A 16,900-nucleotide genomic window follows, 5' to 3' on the forward strand; every position below is an offset into this window, starting at 1 on the left:
GGCTCGAACCCACGAACCGTGAGATCACGACCTGACCCAAAGTTGGATGCCCAACTGACTGAGCCCCCAGGCACCCCTAAAAGTGTATTGCTGGGGCACCTGCGGGGCTCAGTCGGTTGATTGTCCGACTTCGGCTCAGGTCATGATCTCATGATTTGCGAGTTTGAGCCCTGTGTCGGGCTCACTGTGGTCAGCACAGAGCCTGCTTCAGATTCCCTGTCCCTGTCTCTCTGCCCCTCCCCCTGTTCATGTTCTGTCTCAGAAATAATAAAAAGAAAAACATTAAAAAAAAATAGGAAATAAATGTGTATTACTTATTTCCCAAACATCGAGAGCTTTCCCAGATACGTTCCTGGGATTGATATCTAGTGTCATTCCGCTCCAGAGGCTGGTCCCTACTTCTCCGTGTCTGCCCCACAGTCTCCAACAGGGCGTTCTCTCAGTCCCTAAGGGGCAAGGACCCAGGTCCTCAGTGTTCCCTCGATGTACCTGATGCACTTGGCCCCTCCAAGCCTCAGCTGGGAGATGGAAAATCGGGAGACACAGACCTCACTACCCTGTCTTGTACCAGCCTCCGCCATGTTCGTCCGGGCTTTCGTTCCTTCCCCTGGGCCAACGCGTCCTTCTCGAATGCAGCTAACATCTCATTAAGGACGTGGGCAAAGCTCTAAGCCACAGCAGAAATTTATGCGCCAATGCCTCTACATCGGTTTGTGATACGCTAACTAAAGAAGGAAATAGGGGAGCTTGGAAATTTTCTTCTCAAGAAAATAACCTGACTCGCAAGGCTATTATCCTGCTGCATAATCATATTTTTGATTGTCAGGAACCGACTATTAGCATGGCCTTTCTTCCCGCACGCCTGCTGGAGCATTCTGACCCGCTCCCAGGCAGGCTGTTGCTTGGGATGAAGGTCGCACACCCGGGGACGGGAAAGAGAAAAGCCCACGAAGTTTCGCGGGAAGATTTCCCACCTTACAACAAGAGAGAGGGTCTGCGCGCGGTGAGGACAGCGGCTGCTGGTGTCCGGGCACAATTCTAGTTTGGAGAAGGGTCCCAGGTGGGAGCAGTGGCAATGGGGTTGCTATGGTTACCAGGCTAAGCCGCTTCCCATTCTCAGGGGCCTGAGGATGTGGGGCTTCTGGGGCCACAGGGGGCCGGGGGCAGGGGGACCCACGGGGGTTCTGGGGAACACAAGTTCCTGTGTTTGGAGGGATGGGCGTGGGGGCGGTCAAGCTATAGGAATGGGTGGAATCTGATCGCGACATTGAAGGCCCAGACGTGCAGTCGGCCAGCGGAGAGGTGCCGAGGCTGTGAGCTCGGGTGGTGGCGGGACAGATGAGCAGTGTGGGAGCAGGAGGGGGGGTGCCTGGTTCCGGACACCCCCCTTCCCTGGATGTCCGAGGGGTCACACGCTCCCCTTCTTCCTAGACCGGACCAGACATTTCTAGGAAATGAAGCTAACCTTTCTTTCTTTCTTTCTTTTTTTTTATTTTTCATGTTTATTTTTGAGAGAGAGAGAGAGAGACAGAGCATGAGCAGGGTCGGGGCAGATACAGAGGGAGACACAGAATCCGAAGCAGGCTCCAGGCTCCAAGCTGTCAGCACAGAGAGCCTGACGTGGGGCTCGAACCCACGAACCGTGAGATCGTGACCTGAGCCGAAGTTGGATGCTTCACCGACCGAGCCACCCAGGTGCCCCCTAACGTTTCTAATTTGATTGCCATTTCATTTGTGCCCTATATAATTGCTGACCTCTTGCATTAGTAAACACCGACGACCAGCCTTTCACAGAGCTTTTAAATGGAAAAATATCAAGCCTTGTCATCCAGACCATGACATCGGGTTGAGGGCGAGGGCAGGCGAGCCGTGAGCCCCGCAGAGCAGGGCCGAACAGCAGCTCTTTCTCAAGCCGCCCTTCACAGCCCACTGAGGCCTCGGGCACAGGACCCCCGGACCTGTGCCGCTAACTGTGCGCCCGCCCCCCCCCCAACACAACCAACAGCCTCGGCAGGAAGCTCCTTCCATAGTCAGGTGCGCGGGCCGTCCAGGTCTTCCCGGCGGAGTTCAAGCCCAGCGCCCTCCCCCGTGGAAACAGCAGGTGACGGCACCCCCGCGCTTGTTAGGACAGCCACGTGGCTGAGCTCATGTCACGGAACACAACGTCCAGGCTCAAATTCCCGCCACACGTGTGACACCACACGGTGATAGAGTTTTTTCAAGTCTCGGTTTCCTTGCCTTTAAACTGGGGATAGTGATTCCCCCATGAACTTGCTGGATCTGTGACAACAGATGGGGACAGACGTCGAGAGTGCTTAGCACAGTACCCGACACGGAGTAGACACGCGGTGCAAATGTCGGCTGTTGTTTTATGTTTGATTGGACGGCTCCCCTCGCGGGACTCGGTCCCCCAAGCGGGCTGCGATCGTCCTTTGGCCCGCAAACCTGCCGGGCTCTCGGTGGCGGCTCCCCCAGAACACAGCCAATCACACAGCCAATCACTGGGTATCCTCTGCCAAGGGGCCACCCCACGCTGACCTGATCCCCCTTGGAACATGTCCCTGCACCCAAACAGAGATCAGAGGCTAAGCTGCTTCCCCCCCAGTAACTCAGAGTGGCAGGGGTGAGCTGCGACACACGGGCGTGGTTGTCCCCGAGAGTGACTCACCTCCCTGAAACTCCAAGGCGGGCGGCCGCAGGGGCCCCGCAGTTCCCAGCCGCGGGACTCCTCTGGACGCGCAGGGCCGGCCCGTGGGTTCTGCAAGGGCTCGGGAAGGGGGTCGCCGTCACCGGGCTCCCCGCCCACCCCTCCACCCCCATAAACAGAGGAAAGGGGTGTCCCTCGGGACAGGAGCCAGTCTGCTGTGGAGAAGCCGAAGGACCCTGAGCAAGCCACGGGGTCTGCTGTCCTCGCTCCAAAATGAGCAGGTCGTCTCGGGGGCCGCAGGCCTCCTGTGCAGGGTGGCACGCATCAGACAACAGGGGACCCCCAGCCTTCAGTGCATTGACGGGCCTCCCGGGGACAGGGCTGGGGGCAGGGCAGGTTCTGGACCCCTGACACTGGGAAGCTGCTCCTGTGAGATCGGGGCAATAAATCACTAAACATTTTTGTTTTGTTTTAATTTTTTTAATGTCTATTTATTTTTGAGAGACAGAGAGAGAGAGACAGAGCGGGGGGCTCGAACTCACGGACCGTGAGATCATGACCTGAGCCGCAGTCGGATGCCCGACCGACTGAGCCACCCAGGCGCCCCAAAACATTCCTAAACGAAGCCAACAAAACCCAAAGTTTGGCTTTTGCCGGAAGATTGACAAGACTTCTATTTTCTGTAGGGATGATTTTATAAAACTAGTTGAAATAGAAAGAGATCAAATGTTATGCAGGTGGGTCAGTGGTTAATTTTTTAAAAAGTTAATATTTTTATAAATTTTGTGACACCTGTGGTCGCTTTAAAAACATTCTTAAGTTGGGGCGCCTGGGTGGCGCAGTCGGTTAAGCGTCCGACTTCAGCCAGGTCACGATCTCGCGGTCCGGGAGTTCGAGCCCCGCGTCGGGCTCTGGGCTGATGGCTCAGAGCCTGGAGCCTGTTTCCGATTCTGTGTCTCCCTCTCTCTCTGCCCCTCCCCCGTCCATGCTCTGTCTCTCTCTGTCCCAAAAATAAATAAAAACGTTGAAAAAAAATTTAAAAAAAAAAAAAAAAAAAAAAACATTCTTAAGTGTATTTATCTATTTGGAGAGGGAAAGAGCACACGCGCGAGTGGGGGAGGGGCAGAGAGAGGGAGACGCAGAATCCCAGGCCGGCTCCAGGCTCTGAGCTCTCAGCACAGAGCCCGACGCGGGGCTTGATCTCACGAACCCTGAGATCATGACCTGAGCCGAGATCGAGAGCCCGGCACTTAATCAACCGAGCCCCCCAGGCACCCCTCTTTCTTTCTTAATTAAAGAATGTTTACATGTTTTTAGTGCTTGCAATTTGCCGTGATATATTTCCGCATTCTAAATAAAGACTGACTTTCGTGCTTAATTTTTGTTTTCATAACTTTGACCTGCTTTGTTAGGGAGGGTTCCCGTGCTGCAGACACTTTCGGGCTCGTGAAGCCTGGGTCTGGCCCGTCCTCCTGCCCCGGGGGCGACTAAGTTCTCCCTCGCTAGACCTTCCTCGTTTCCGTGCCTGTCCCGCCAGGCGACCCCGGGCTGGGTCGTGGCTGGGATCCCCGCACGAGCTGCCCCTCGAGCCCGCGATGTTCGACCGAACCACCCGCTCGACGTAAGGCTGCACCGCCCGCCAATCCCTGCCTCTCGCACACGACAAGCTCCCAGCAACGGAATCAGTGGAAAGTGTCCCCGTGAAGACTTCCTTCTGGAAGTGCTGAGAACTTTCTAGACATCTGTTAAGGGGAACGGGATTCTAGAAGCTAATTTGTTTCCTTGACTCACTGAATGAAGCTCTTTAAAATGCATCTGTTTATTGGAGACACTTTGTACAAGACAGAAAAATCGGTGGCAAATGTCACATTTAAATGAGAACAGATCCAATGAATGAAAGCTCAGGCGGCCGTTAACGAGGGACATTATTTTGTTTTAGGCAGCACAGGATCCTGAGTCAAGGACACGCGGGGACACAGAGAAGTCCCCAGGAGAAACCTGGCTTCCTTGCCTTTCTGTCCTGCTGTGTGCCAGGCCCCGAGGGCATCCTGCCGGCGAGACAAGCCCCGCAGGGTGAAAAGTGCCCAAAGACAGCAAATGCCAGCTGCCGTGCCCAGAATCCTGACACTGGCATTGTGCCACACAGCGTGCGCCCGAGGTGCCCTCGCCGAGGACTCGGGACGGAGTCACGGTGCCCCTGCTTTGGAAACAAAGACACGAGGTCAGGACCCAGCCAACGGCCACTGACGGGGGCAGGCGGGAGCTGAGAGCTCATCTGTGGGCAGCAACGCCCTGGGTACCAGGGCTCCCCCCCACCACTCCCTGGTGCCCATGGCGGGAGGAGCCCCCACAGACTTTGGAGAAGTCTCCCCACTCTGGGGGCAGTGGGTTTTGGGTGGAGGCGGGGATTTGCCGGAAAGGCATTCCTGTTTGAACAGGACCGACTTCCCAAGGCCCTGGGCACTCCAGGCAGAGGACGAGTCTTTGCTCCCCTCCCCTCCCCCTTCTCCCCTCCCTCTTCTCCCCCCTTCCCTTTCCTCTCCCCTCCCTCCCCTCCCCTGCCCCTCCTGCTTGCCTCCCGCCCCTCCCTCCCTCCTCTCTCCTCCTCCCTTCTCCCCTTCTTACCTCCTGCGCCTTCTTTTCTCATGGATTATGCTATCACCCTATTTCTCAAAGACAACATGGGCTTTTCCTATCTTCCATGCCCTTGTTCACACAGACCCACCCTCTGCCTGGAGAGCCGACTCCCCTCAGGGAATCTTTCAGGTCAAGTTCAAACATCACCCCCTCTGATCTGAAGTGAAGACCCCCCCTTTGGGCTGTGACCCTCGGCCTCAAGTGTGAGTTGTGCTCAGACACAGGAAGCTTCAGCAGCCGGGAGCCCGTCTCCTCCCCCTCCTCCTCCTCCCAGTTTGAGGGCAGGGACCCCCCCCCCCCATTCGCCACCCCTTCTCCGTCCGGGTAGAGCGGGCGGTGGGCGCTCAGTGGACACCCACAGTGAGGACAGCAAGTCCCTCTCGGCTCCCATGCTTGTGCACTGTCTGGGGGCCGAACAGGCCCTCGCGGCTGTAGGGACGGGGGGCCTCTGCACCCACCCGCCCCCTCCACCCGCAGCAAAAGCAGAGCCAGGGCGTCTAGATGATCAGGGTGTCCGGTCACCCAGCCCGGCGCCCCCTCCTGGAAGCCTGCCGAGCACAGACTGGGGAAGGAGGGGTGGAAACACCAAAGTCAATTCTCCCCCACTTGCTAGTGAGGCCCCGGGCCTCCCTCTGCCTTGCTTCGTGGTCTAACGCTCTTTGTTCCGGAAGCAGGCCCGTGCGGCGGCCCGAGCGGGGACTAGCGTTGCTGACGGAGAGCTCAGCGAGCCTACTGTATGTCACAGGGGCTGAGAAGGCTCGGGCCCCGAAAGAGAGACAGAGATGGCCACTCTGCGTGCCCGTCCCCTCTGCTTCGAGGCAGGGAGGGGTCCCAGAGCGAGCGCCTGCCCCGAGGAGGTCCCGCACTCCGTGCCTCGGGGACTTGGTGGCACAGCGGACATCTCTGAGATCCGAAGGGACTCCCCTGGCCCACAGGCGGCTCCGCGAGGCTGGGGAAGAAGTCAGGAGCGTCAGAAAGCCTTGGCACGGAGGCCCCAGGGTCCCGACAGCCCCAGGGCAGGAAGGGGAAGCCAGGGCACGGCCCCTCCAGAACAGCCCCGAATGGTCTGTTGTCTCGGCTGGGCCTCCGCGGGACCTCATACCCCACCGCACGATGCCAAGGCCACGAGGCGGCCCCCCTCTGCGGCACCGGGCAGGCGCGTTACGTTTGGCCCACACGACGGCTTGAAGCAGAATTTTGTTTTAATTTTTAAAAATCGGCCGTTGGCAGAGTTTACATAAAATTCAGCATTTCTGCTCTTGCACGGTTCTCCGAGCTGGCGACGCGGTGCCTCTCTTTCTGCTTGGCCACGCGCAGCTGGAGCTCTACTGGCGGTGCCCCCTTCCGACCGGAAGGTCAAGGGCGTTGGATCTGTGGCCACCGAGCCTCGGCTTCCACCTGCCCAGCCCTCAGACTGCTCTCAACCTCCTCGCTCAGGAAGGAGGCCGAGCACAGTGCATTTGCCCACCTCCCTTGACCGCCACCCGGACCGATCCGGTGGGCTCGGCCAGCGAGGCCGCCCTGGGAGCCGCTGTGGCCGGGTGAACGCGAAGTCAGACGTCTTCGAGGGATGGCACCAAGGCAGGCTACCGGCCAGGGGGGCCCCGCACCTGCCCGCCGCCACGGTGGCGAGCACTCTGGAATGCTCTCCGGAGCCCCGAAGGCCAGGTGTGCGCAGCGGGGTGGGTGGTGAGGGCTGGGGCGGGTGGAGCCCAGTGGCAGCAGCCGATGCCCGGGACCAAAGGCTAGCGCTCCGCTGTCGGGCTGGGCGGGTAGGGACGGGTTAGGAGAATCCAGACTATTCGGCTTTATCATCGCCCTTCCTTTCCCACAAAATTGCAGGTGCAAAAGCGTCTCTCTCCTTGCCCCTCAAGCGTAGATAATGCCTCCGACGGAGCGCCCGGAAGGCGCGGTCCAGACGTCGGACACTGGCCGTCCCAAACTGCGCTTGGCTCAGCAGTCACCGGTGGGGAGGCCTGGTGGCTTTCTGTTCCTCCTCACGTAACACCTCAGAGACCCCACCTCTCGGGGTGGGTTGTATAGACGGTGCCGTGAATGTGGAGGGGCGTCTCTGTGCATGTGGGTACAGCGGCGGGTCTGTGGGCACAGCGGCGGGTCTGTGGGCACGGCGGCGGGTCTGTGGGCACGGCGGTGGGTCTGTGGGCACAACGGTGGGTTTGTGGGCACAGCGGCGGGTCCGTGGGCACAGCGGCGGGTCCGTGGGCACGGTAGCGGGTCTGTGGGCACAGTGATGGGTCTGTGGGCACAGTGGTGGGTCTGTGGGCACAACAGTGGGTCTGGTCTGTGGGCACGGCAGCGGGTCTGTGGGCACGGCGGCGGGTCTGTGGGCACGGCGGCGGGTCTGTGGGCACAACGGTGGGTTTGTGGGCACGGCGGCAGGTCCGTGGGCACGGTGGCGGGTCTGTGGGCACAGTGGCGGGTCTGTGGGCACAGTGGTGGGTCTGTGGGCACAACAGTGGGTCTGGTCTGTGGGCACAACAGTGGGTCTGGTCTGTGGGCACAGCGGAGGGTCTGTGGGCACGGTGGCGGGTCTGTGGGCACAACGGTAGGTCCGCCGGCCTGCAGTGCTCCGCGCCGTCTGGGGACAGGGAAGGAGCCGGGCTCTGGGGGCGTCCACCGCTGTGCACCGGGCCCAGCCATCCCTGCCCAAGGTGCCTCTATGCTGACACTGGCACTCGGACGCTGGCCGGCGTCCCGTCCTAGTCACCGAGGGTGTGGGAGACGGGAGGGGCCGTCCAGCCCGCAGCTACTAACTGCCCTTCCCTCTTTAGAGTCCTTGAAAGCGTTGGCTTCTTTTCCGCTCAACTTAAGGCCATCTTCTTGTACCCTGCTAACGCCTTCTCTCCTCCGATCCCAGCAAGCAAGACTCAAATGAACAGACGAGGCCTGAGAACATGTGCAAAGGTCCTGTGCTCAGGACAGGGTGAAGGAAGTGAAGGGTGTGTCAGAAGCACAGATGCTACAATATTCCTTTCATTGATCCTGATAAGCGCGACCCTAAGGAGGGGCAGCCCGCACAGGGTTGACGGTGGGAGGCGGGGCCAGCAGGTGCCTCCTGCCCACGGCCAGCCCCCCCCCCCGCCCCCCCGTCTCCCAGGAGGACGTGTAGGAGCAGACGACCGTCCTCGGGGAAGACGCAGCGGTGTCCCTTCGGAGCCGGCGTGGAGCAACGCGGGTGGACGGGGCAGCGCCTCATGGTTCTGGCGTCGGGCAGACCGGATCGCGCCGGCCCGCGGCCAGAGCCAGGCTGCCACAGGGATGCAAGCCGCGTTCCTACCAGCTTCCCCGGTGCCGGTGCTGCTGCTGGTCCGGGAGCCCCACGGGCCGGATCCGCCGTGCAGAGAAGGGCCCTTCCACCTCCACAGACACCGCCCCATCTGTATTCTAGAAGCTTCCATGGAGGGGGACAGAGGGTAAGGGGGAGAGCAGGGTTTTGAATCTCGGCCCAAATCCTATTAACCGGCAGTGCAGCTTGAGCAATTTACTTAACCTCTCTGTGCCTCGGTTTCCTCATGGGCAAACCCGGAGGGCTGATGAGTGCACTGAGCGGGTCAGCGCGGGGAAGGAGGGGAGGGCGGTGGTATTAGAGACGTGATGTCATGGAAAGCACTGGGAGGCGCCTGTGCACAGAGCCGCCAACAGCCCTTCTGCTGGTTGAGAGGGTGAACTGACTTCAAGCTCATGCACTCCCTCCTCGCTGACCCGAGCCCCTTGGTCTGTAGCAGAAATAACATACTTTGCTGGAGGTTTGCAGACCGCTGGCCTTGAAGGTGAAGGACGACAACAAGGCCCAACCACATTGAAAAACGGCCGAGAATGCCAGCACGTCGTTCAGGGTCACCTCGACATACGAGTGACCCCCTGGGCACCCGCTCCTGCACGCAGCCCCCTCCCTGTTCCCGCGCCTTCCTCTTCCCAACCCTCCGGCTCGTCCTGGACAAGGGAGGCAGTCTCGGAGGCATGAGCCCACCGTCCTCCCTGGTGGCCGGCTTCCCGGCTGCAGCAAACGTGTCCTTTCCTCTCCCAACGTCACTCACTGTCTCTCGGGTGCTGACTTTCCGGTGGTGAGCATCAGAACCTGAGTTCGGAACCGCTTCTCTGTCCGATGACCAGACGGAGGTCCAGCATCAGCCGCTGTGACTTCTAGCCCTCTGCGGGGAGGGTCCTGGCCGAGCACCTGGGGGTCGGGCCCCGACCCCACCCGGCCGCCCGTGGGACCTCGTGCTCCCCTGCTCCCAGCAGCTGCTGGGATTCATTCAAAAACAGCCACCGCTGGTTTGGCTCATGCATCTGGAAGGTGAGTGGGCTCGGCTGGTGCTTTTCCCTGGGAGCTGTGTCGTCTCGCTTGGGGGCTCAAGGGTCACAGAGAGGGTCCCGGGAGAGACCAGCCTCAGCTGGGTGCAGGGGGAGGGGCTGTGGGCTCCACCCGCTGTGGGGGAGGGTCCCCGAGTCTGCAGGCACGTTTACGGACACCCCGACGCTCTGTGCCTTCCTCCCCTGCTCCTTTCCACCACCTGCTCCCCTGAAATGCCACCTGCCCGCCCCACTGCTCCAGTCCTGCCCACTGCCCACGGCCCTTGGCTCACCCCCCCTCCAGTCTCTTCCTTTGTCCCTCCCCCCTTTGCCACCAAACCCCACAGCCTCCTGTGCTGGTGACCGTGGCTCCCAGGGTTGGTCCTCAGTGACTGCACTGAGCAGACAAGCAAACGGAGACACGAGGAACCGCGTGACAAGCCAACAGAGACACCAGGAACCGTGTGCACGGGGGCAGAAGCCACAGGAGCCACTAAGAGGCTGGTGACGTGCCTGGCACCCCAGCTAGGTGTGACTTCCTTCGTTTATATTTTTCAGTATTTCCCAGAACTTCTACAAAGCACATCCGTAACTTGAGTCATCGGAAAATTATTTTCCAAGAGAAAGTACGCTTTAAAAATAGATGGTAAACGTTTCTTGCCCTGAATCCAAAGCACTCGGCTATTAAGCTATTAAAATCTCCGTCCTGCAAAGAGGCAAACTGTCTGTGATTCCAAAGTTCACTCTACATAAAGGTGACAAAAATACCGTGTGACAGATCAAAGGAAATCCGAAAGGCTCTCTCTGGTGCGTCGATGGAAACTGGAGCGCTCCTAGGCCTCCGTTGTGAGGGAGAGACGGTTAAAAGGCACAATCACATTAAACCTACAAGCAGGGTTCTTTCCGCACACGGGCGTCGCTGTGCGTCCTTCTGTGATTTCTGTGATTTTCTGGGCCGTGACGGTGGAGGCCACGCCGGCCTGACCGCGAGGCTTTGGCCACAGGCAGTGCGGACAGCCGGCTGCGCCGTGACTTGTGTGCAAACCAGCTGACTGTGACATGCCCTTGGGTGAAGCCTGCGTAGGAGTTCACGGGCGTCTCCCTGGAGCCACAAGGGGACAAGGGGCGTCCCTGTTTCTGCCCAGGGAGGGCGGGGGACTCTGAGGGATTCCTAGTGTAGACCAAGTGAGTGTGCCGGCCGCCCTCATTCCCCAGGCAGGGACCGCAATCCTCCAACGGCAGACGCTGGGCTTTAGTGCGCCTGGTCACCTCTGGCGGAGTTTGTAAAAAGTGTGCATTGCCAGCTCTGGGCTGGGAAGTTCTGCTTCCGGGTTGGAGGCCGGGCCTCTGAATGTGCACTTGGTAACGAGCCTCCGGAGGGGGTGTCTGAGAACTTCTCTGCACCATTCTTGCGACGTAAGCTCTGTTCTCATCGTCAGATTCAGACTCAGTCACACTTCTCTTCCTAAAATTTAAGAGGTCAAGGGGCGCCCGGGGGGCTCCGTCGGTTCAGTGTCTGACTTCGGCTCGGGTCATGATCTCACGGTTCCCGGGTCCGAGCCCCGCGTCGGGCTCTGTGCTGGCAGCTCGGAGCCTGGAGCCTGCTTCCGATTCTGGGTCTCCCTCTCTCTCTGCACCTCCCTCACTCATGCTTTCTCTCCCTCCCTCCGTCTCTCTCTGTCTCTGTCTTTCAGAAATAAACAAACATTAAAAATTTTTGAAATTTCGGAGGCCAGTATTCATACCTCCATTTACCGGTGAGAAAGGGTGGCTCACAGCAGAGGGGTGATTCCTCTGCTGATGGGGTGATCGGGACTTGGATCAGCAGAGGGGTGATCGGGACTTGGACCAGGTCAGGGGTGCCTGAGAAGCAAAGGCCCTCATGTGCCCCTGGGGGAACATCCCCAGGGTCCCATAATCAGTGAATGCAAGAAGCTGAGGGCATCGTCTCTCCGCCTTCCACCATCCGGCCCCATTCCACGTGGGGGACACCTGCCGTGACCACCACTGGGCAGTTCTGCCTTTCAGTGGGACCCAGGTCACTTCCCGAGTTGAGAACAGATGTCTGGTTGTTCAGCTCGCTGGCCCCCTTGAGAGAGCACCTCCTGTCTCAGGGGGAATAGGCAGCTTCCAAGGGGAGGGTCATCTTGGAAGCCGAGCGGCCACCCTGTTGATGGAAGTTAGGATAGCAGGTGCATCCACGCCTCCCAGGGACCCGGAGCTGTGCCCGTCCCAGGGCACGGGGCCCACTGCTGGTGCCCGCCTGGACCATACCCTCAGCTACAGATGGGACAAGTTCAAGTCTCATTCCAACAGACGTTTCTATGGACTTAATAGCGTCCCCTGCCCACCCCCCCCCAATTCATTTGCTCAAGTCCTAACCTGGTAGCTCAGAATGTGACTGTATTTGGACAAGTGTCTTTTAAAGAGGTGACTAGGGTAAAATGGAGTCATATGGGTGGGCCCTAAGCCAATAGGACTGACTGGTGTCCTTCTAAGAAGAGGAGAGTAGGACACAGACACGCACAGAGGGACCGAGTGAGGATCCGGGGAGGAGAGACCAAGGAGAGAGGCCTCGGAAGACACCGGCCCTGCCTACACCTTGAACTCGGACTCGTAGCTCCCAGGACTCTGAGAAGATCCCTTCCTGCTGTTCGGGGCCTGTGGTCTGGGGAGCTGTGCCACGGCAGCCCGAGGTGGGTCCGGCTGGGGTCCCCGAGCCCAGTGGGAACCCTGCACCGGACAGCCTGGGGGCGTACCACGTGCGGTCTGTGCTCTGTTAGTGAGTGTGGGGGCGCCGGGCTGCACGGGGGTGCTTCCTGTCAGTGCCCCTCCCGGCTATCGGAGGGGCAGGGGAAGAGGTGAGGGGCCGTCACCAACTAAATGCCATTTCACCAGCTGGCTCCGGGCGGTTGTTGAGAAGGGTTCTGAGGCCTCGTTCTGGCTCTGTGGGAAAGAATGTCATGATTGATTAGCAATGTCTGCTCTGGGCGAGGGAGGGAGGCACGACAGATGTGTGCCATAAATTTGCAGCCTTCTAGAACACAGGGAGCTCCACCTGAGCCAAGGAGAAGTCAGTGTAGCCAGAGGGAGCTGGGCATGATTTAATGGCCACACAGTTCCAGGCCACCTGCTGGCCACTAATGCCAGACGCTGGGTGACAAACAGATGTCACCATGACTGTGGCATCTGGTCAACTCATCGTGGCCGCCTGAGCATGAGAACGTGCGTCTCTGTTGGTGTCCGTGGAAAGGGCGTCGTATCTCAACCCCCGCCGTCTGCCCCAGGCCTGCACTGCACGGCCGGTCGCATGACCTCCTGTCTTTGTGACCCTGTTGCCATCTCCAGGCTGAACTCAGGGACCCCTGCCACCACAACATCCCAAGGGCAGGGATGAAATGCCACTTTGGGGTCTGTGGGTTCCATGGGGCCGAGGCACAAGGAGGCGGATCCTTTAGAAGGACACACGGCCGAGGGCACGGCCTCCCCTCCCCCACTCCCTGCGCCCGCGAGGCATGTATAAACCGAGAGTGTGACAGTGTGGCCCTGGCAGGGGACAAGGACACTGCTTCCCAGAATGGTATTGTGCTGGGCTGCCTTGCTTTCTATTAAGCAAAAGGATTATGGAGTAGAACAAAACAATTTTTTAATTAAAAAATAAATAATTAAAAACAATTTAAAGCATAAAAATAGGTTGTGGCCCTATATACCAAACATGAAATGTGTCCCTCGAGACCCTTACGGAGGCCCCCGGGGCACATTCCTTCTTGGGTCGTTAGAGGCTTTCCGTCGGAAAGTCCAAGAAGTTCTAGGCCAGGCGGGAACGTGTCAGTTGTGCATCCTCTGTCTGCCCCTGTCCTTGACCTCGGGACGGTGACACCTTGAGGGTCAAGGTGACGGTGCGGGCCCTGAGGAGAGGGCTGGGGACCAGCAGCCCCGGGCGGGACAGGACTAAAGGGGCCTGAGGCCAGACTGCGGGCGCGCTGAGGCCTCGGGGTGCTCATCCGCAGGGGCCTCGAGGAAGCCTGTGGCTCAGGGGTAAGTGGCGGGCTAGGGATTCTGGGATTAGGAATCCCAACCTGATACACTGTCCTTCTGTCCTTGAAATAAGCTCCCCAAGGGGGCTCCGCCTGGAAGGGCCTGAAACATCAGTGACCCTGGGCGCACAGCAAGGACACCTCCAGAGACGTCCAGCCATCGGGGCTGGACGCACAGAGAACATACAGAGAACACGTCCACCGTGAACACGGGGCGGACGACGGCAGGAAGGTTCACAGGACCTCTGTAAAACACCTGCTGTGTGCGAGGCTCATCCATACATCGCCCTCTCTGACTCCCACAACCACCCGGCAAAGAAGGCGATGGGTCCCTGAGTTTACAAACGGGAAAACTGAGTCTCGGAAGCAGTTAGAGCCCACGCACAGAGGGCCTGCCCCTGCGGCCTCTGTATGACTTAGCTCACTTAATTTCACCCTCACAAAGCGCAGCTGGTCATCGCGGCTCGGCACGGGTCCACTTCCTTGTGTGGAGCCTGAGTCCCAATCACGGACGTTCTCTGAGCGGCGACCCCGGGCAGGTGGAGCACAGGTACGACACCGGCGCTCCTACCCTGAGCCAACCTTGGCCAAGTCCCGCTGCTTCTCCGATCACGGGGAAGCGAGGATGACTGTCGCCCCGGGAGTTAGACAACAGCACGTACAGAACGCTGAGCATACAGTAAGCGCTTTGCTAATGAGACGGGCTTTCAGGTGCTGGTTCTCCTGCGTTTTACGAACGAGAGGATCGAAGCCCGAAAGGCAACTCGTTTCCAGTCACCTGACCACGGCGGCACAGCCAGGCCTGGATGCCGACCCGGCCGGCTGCAGGCATCAGGGTTCTTCCTCCTGCGGACACGAACGTGAGGGGAGCTGATTTTCGCAGGGCTGATCTCGAGTCGTCAGGAAAACGCCCGGACTCCCGTGAGCCAGCTGACTGTAGGGATGTTTTCTTCCCAAACCATGAAAATATCTGACAGTGTTGCCCCTCCTGATGTTTTCACGTGAGCGCCAGGTATCTGAAGAATTCACTGTTGTGGACGGGTTCCAGAGCCCTGGGTGCCAAAACGCAGAGCCGTGATGGTCCCCTTCCAGGCCAGAACTTACGGAAGCATTAACCTCAGAGTCTTGGAACGTTGTCAGCTTTATAAGCACGGCTCTTTCTATTGTGGCTGGACAGGAGAATTTGAGGACATATCGCCATCTCATTTCCCACTGAAAGCATGTCAACACTGCTACACTGAATAGTACTCTGCACCAAGCCCCTTGGGACTGAAGATTTTGAGTCTGTGCTGTGATGGTGTGGTCTGGAGCGTAAATATCTGCTGGAGGAAGATTAACTAGCAAGGCAGTTTGTTCAGAACGGCTGCCTGTCTCATTAACCCAGGAAGGAAATAAACCGGAAAGAAGCAATCCTGTACATCGCAGCCTATAAGCGGTCCCCGAACATCGAGACCAACTACTTTTTTCAGGCGAATCAAGGTCCGTACTGTTGAAAAAAACCTATTTATTTCACCATAACCTTGTTCAATTTAAACTCACATTTCAAGTACCTAATGGCCAGGGGTTTGCTATAATTCTCCGAATTGGCTTGAGTTCAGAGACACATTATACTTTGCACATTCGTCATGGGCATGTTGTTCATAAATAATAAATACGGCCGAGAAAAATGATCAAGGCGTTAATCGCTCAGGACAGGAGTATACTAACGCAGAGATCGCACTGAGTAAGTGAACAGCTTACCCTCAGTTTCTCTTTTGGATAAATGTGAAGTCATCAGTTTTCCGGAGGTAAGGGCTGGTTTCCACGGCTTCCCTCCCAGAGGGTCCTCAAAGCTGGCCTTGTACGGAGGTGTCCCTGAAAATGGAACCCTCGTCCAAATGCAAGGTGGAGCCCCTCTAAGGCCGTGGATGTTTGGCTTTACGCTGCCCTGAGCCCATTCTGCAGGTTTGCAAGGACCACGGTCAGGTGATTACACAGGGGACTGAGTCCCACAGACCCCGGGCGCAGACCCCCTAGTCCACCGGACACAGAGTTTCCGTAGAAGAGTAGGACTGTGTCCGGGTGCTGATCCTGGCTGGGATGCAGGGAGGCTCCGGGAAGCCCGCGCAAGCTTGGAGACCCCACAAGCTGACGCAGACGTGGATCAGGACAGAAACTTCCCCGGCCAGGGCCGCATGAGAGCCCTGGGGCTTTGTTTCCGGGTCCCTGGGTCCCCCGGCCACACCGTGGCCTTAACCCAGAGTCTCGGTGAGAAGGTGCATCACCTTGGTCTTCTCTGACAGCCTTTCCCTTCCAGAACTTTCCCTGGGGGCAACAGAGACTGTCTTAAAGAATTCAGTTCCGTGCTACATTTCCCCAAAACGTCTCCCAGAGGCATCCTCACTCCTGCACTGATGTGGGGGCAAGACTGGGCTGGTTGTACTAGGCTTTGGGTTAGATCAGGACAAAACGTGACACTTGTCATTTTAGAAAAGCTGTCACTGAGAGAAGTTTTCCCAGAAGTTATATCCCTTGTGACCTTCACCCGCTAAACGATGAAAAATCCGGCCCATGTAGCTGTCAGCGCGAGAAGGGACTGGGTTTCACGCACTGAACTTGACAAGAAGGAATTTCTAACTTTGATTCCGTTTCAACTCCCCCCCCCCCCTCCCCGCCGCGTCCGGGCCTTGGCACAGGGCCCCGGCCCCGTGGGGAGGGGCGGCTCGGTCTGGGGGGACCCTCTCCCCGCCCTCTCACCGCCCCCCCCCTGCACCGTGCGAGCTCCCAGCCCCGGACCCCCGAGCCCGCAGGCACCGGCGGCCGCGGCTTCCCCTGCACCGCGCCCCGGGGCGCAGGGGGCGGCCGAGGGGTCCCGGACCCCGTTGGGCGGACCCGCTCCCCGCGCCCAGGCTGCTGCGCCCCGTTCCCCCGGCTGTCGCGGCGGCGGGTCCCGGGGAGGCTCGGGCGTCCTTACCTGGCGAGGCCGTCCCGTGCGCTCGCGGGTCCCGGGGCCGGCGGGGTCGGGGCGCGGGGTCGGGGCGCGGGGCGCAGCCCAGGCCCGGCTCGGCGGGCGGGCGGCGGGCGGCGGGCGGCTGCGGCTGAGTCAGCGCCCCGGAGGCGCGGGCAGCCCGGCCCGGCCGCAGGCGGGGGCTGTGAGCGGAGGCGCGGCCGTCCCGGCGCTTTAAAGGGGAGGCGGCTGGAAGCCGTTCAAGCGGAAACGCATGGCGAAACTTCACCCTAGCGGACGCGGGGAGGGGGTGCGGGGAGGAGGGGACGCGGGGGGGGG

The 16,900-nt window shown here is 59.3% G+C and overlaps 1 protein-coding gene across 1 annotated transcript in view; it reads right to left on the minus strand.

Moving 5' to 3' along the window:
• Positions 1-16,667, minus strand: part of CTXND1 (cortexin domain containing 1) — a 36,309-nt gene extending 19,642 nt beyond the window's left edge. The window contains exon 1 of the mRNA XM_043553880.1: positions 16,589-16,667. The gene's annotated coding sequence lies outside the window, so the exon portion shown is untranslated. The remainder of the gene's footprint in view (positions 1-16,588) is intronic.
• Positions 16,668-16,900: the final 233 nt, after the last annotated feature.

Source organism: Prionailurus bengalensis, chromosome B3 (assembly GCF_016509475.1).
Source record: "Prionailurus bengalensis isolate Pbe53 chromosome B3, Fcat_Pben_1.1_paternal_pri, whole genome shotgun sequence".
In the NCBI taxonomy this organism is placed as follows: domain Eukaryota; kingdom Metazoa; phylum Chordata; class Mammalia; order Carnivora; family Felidae; genus Prionailurus; species Prionailurus bengalensis.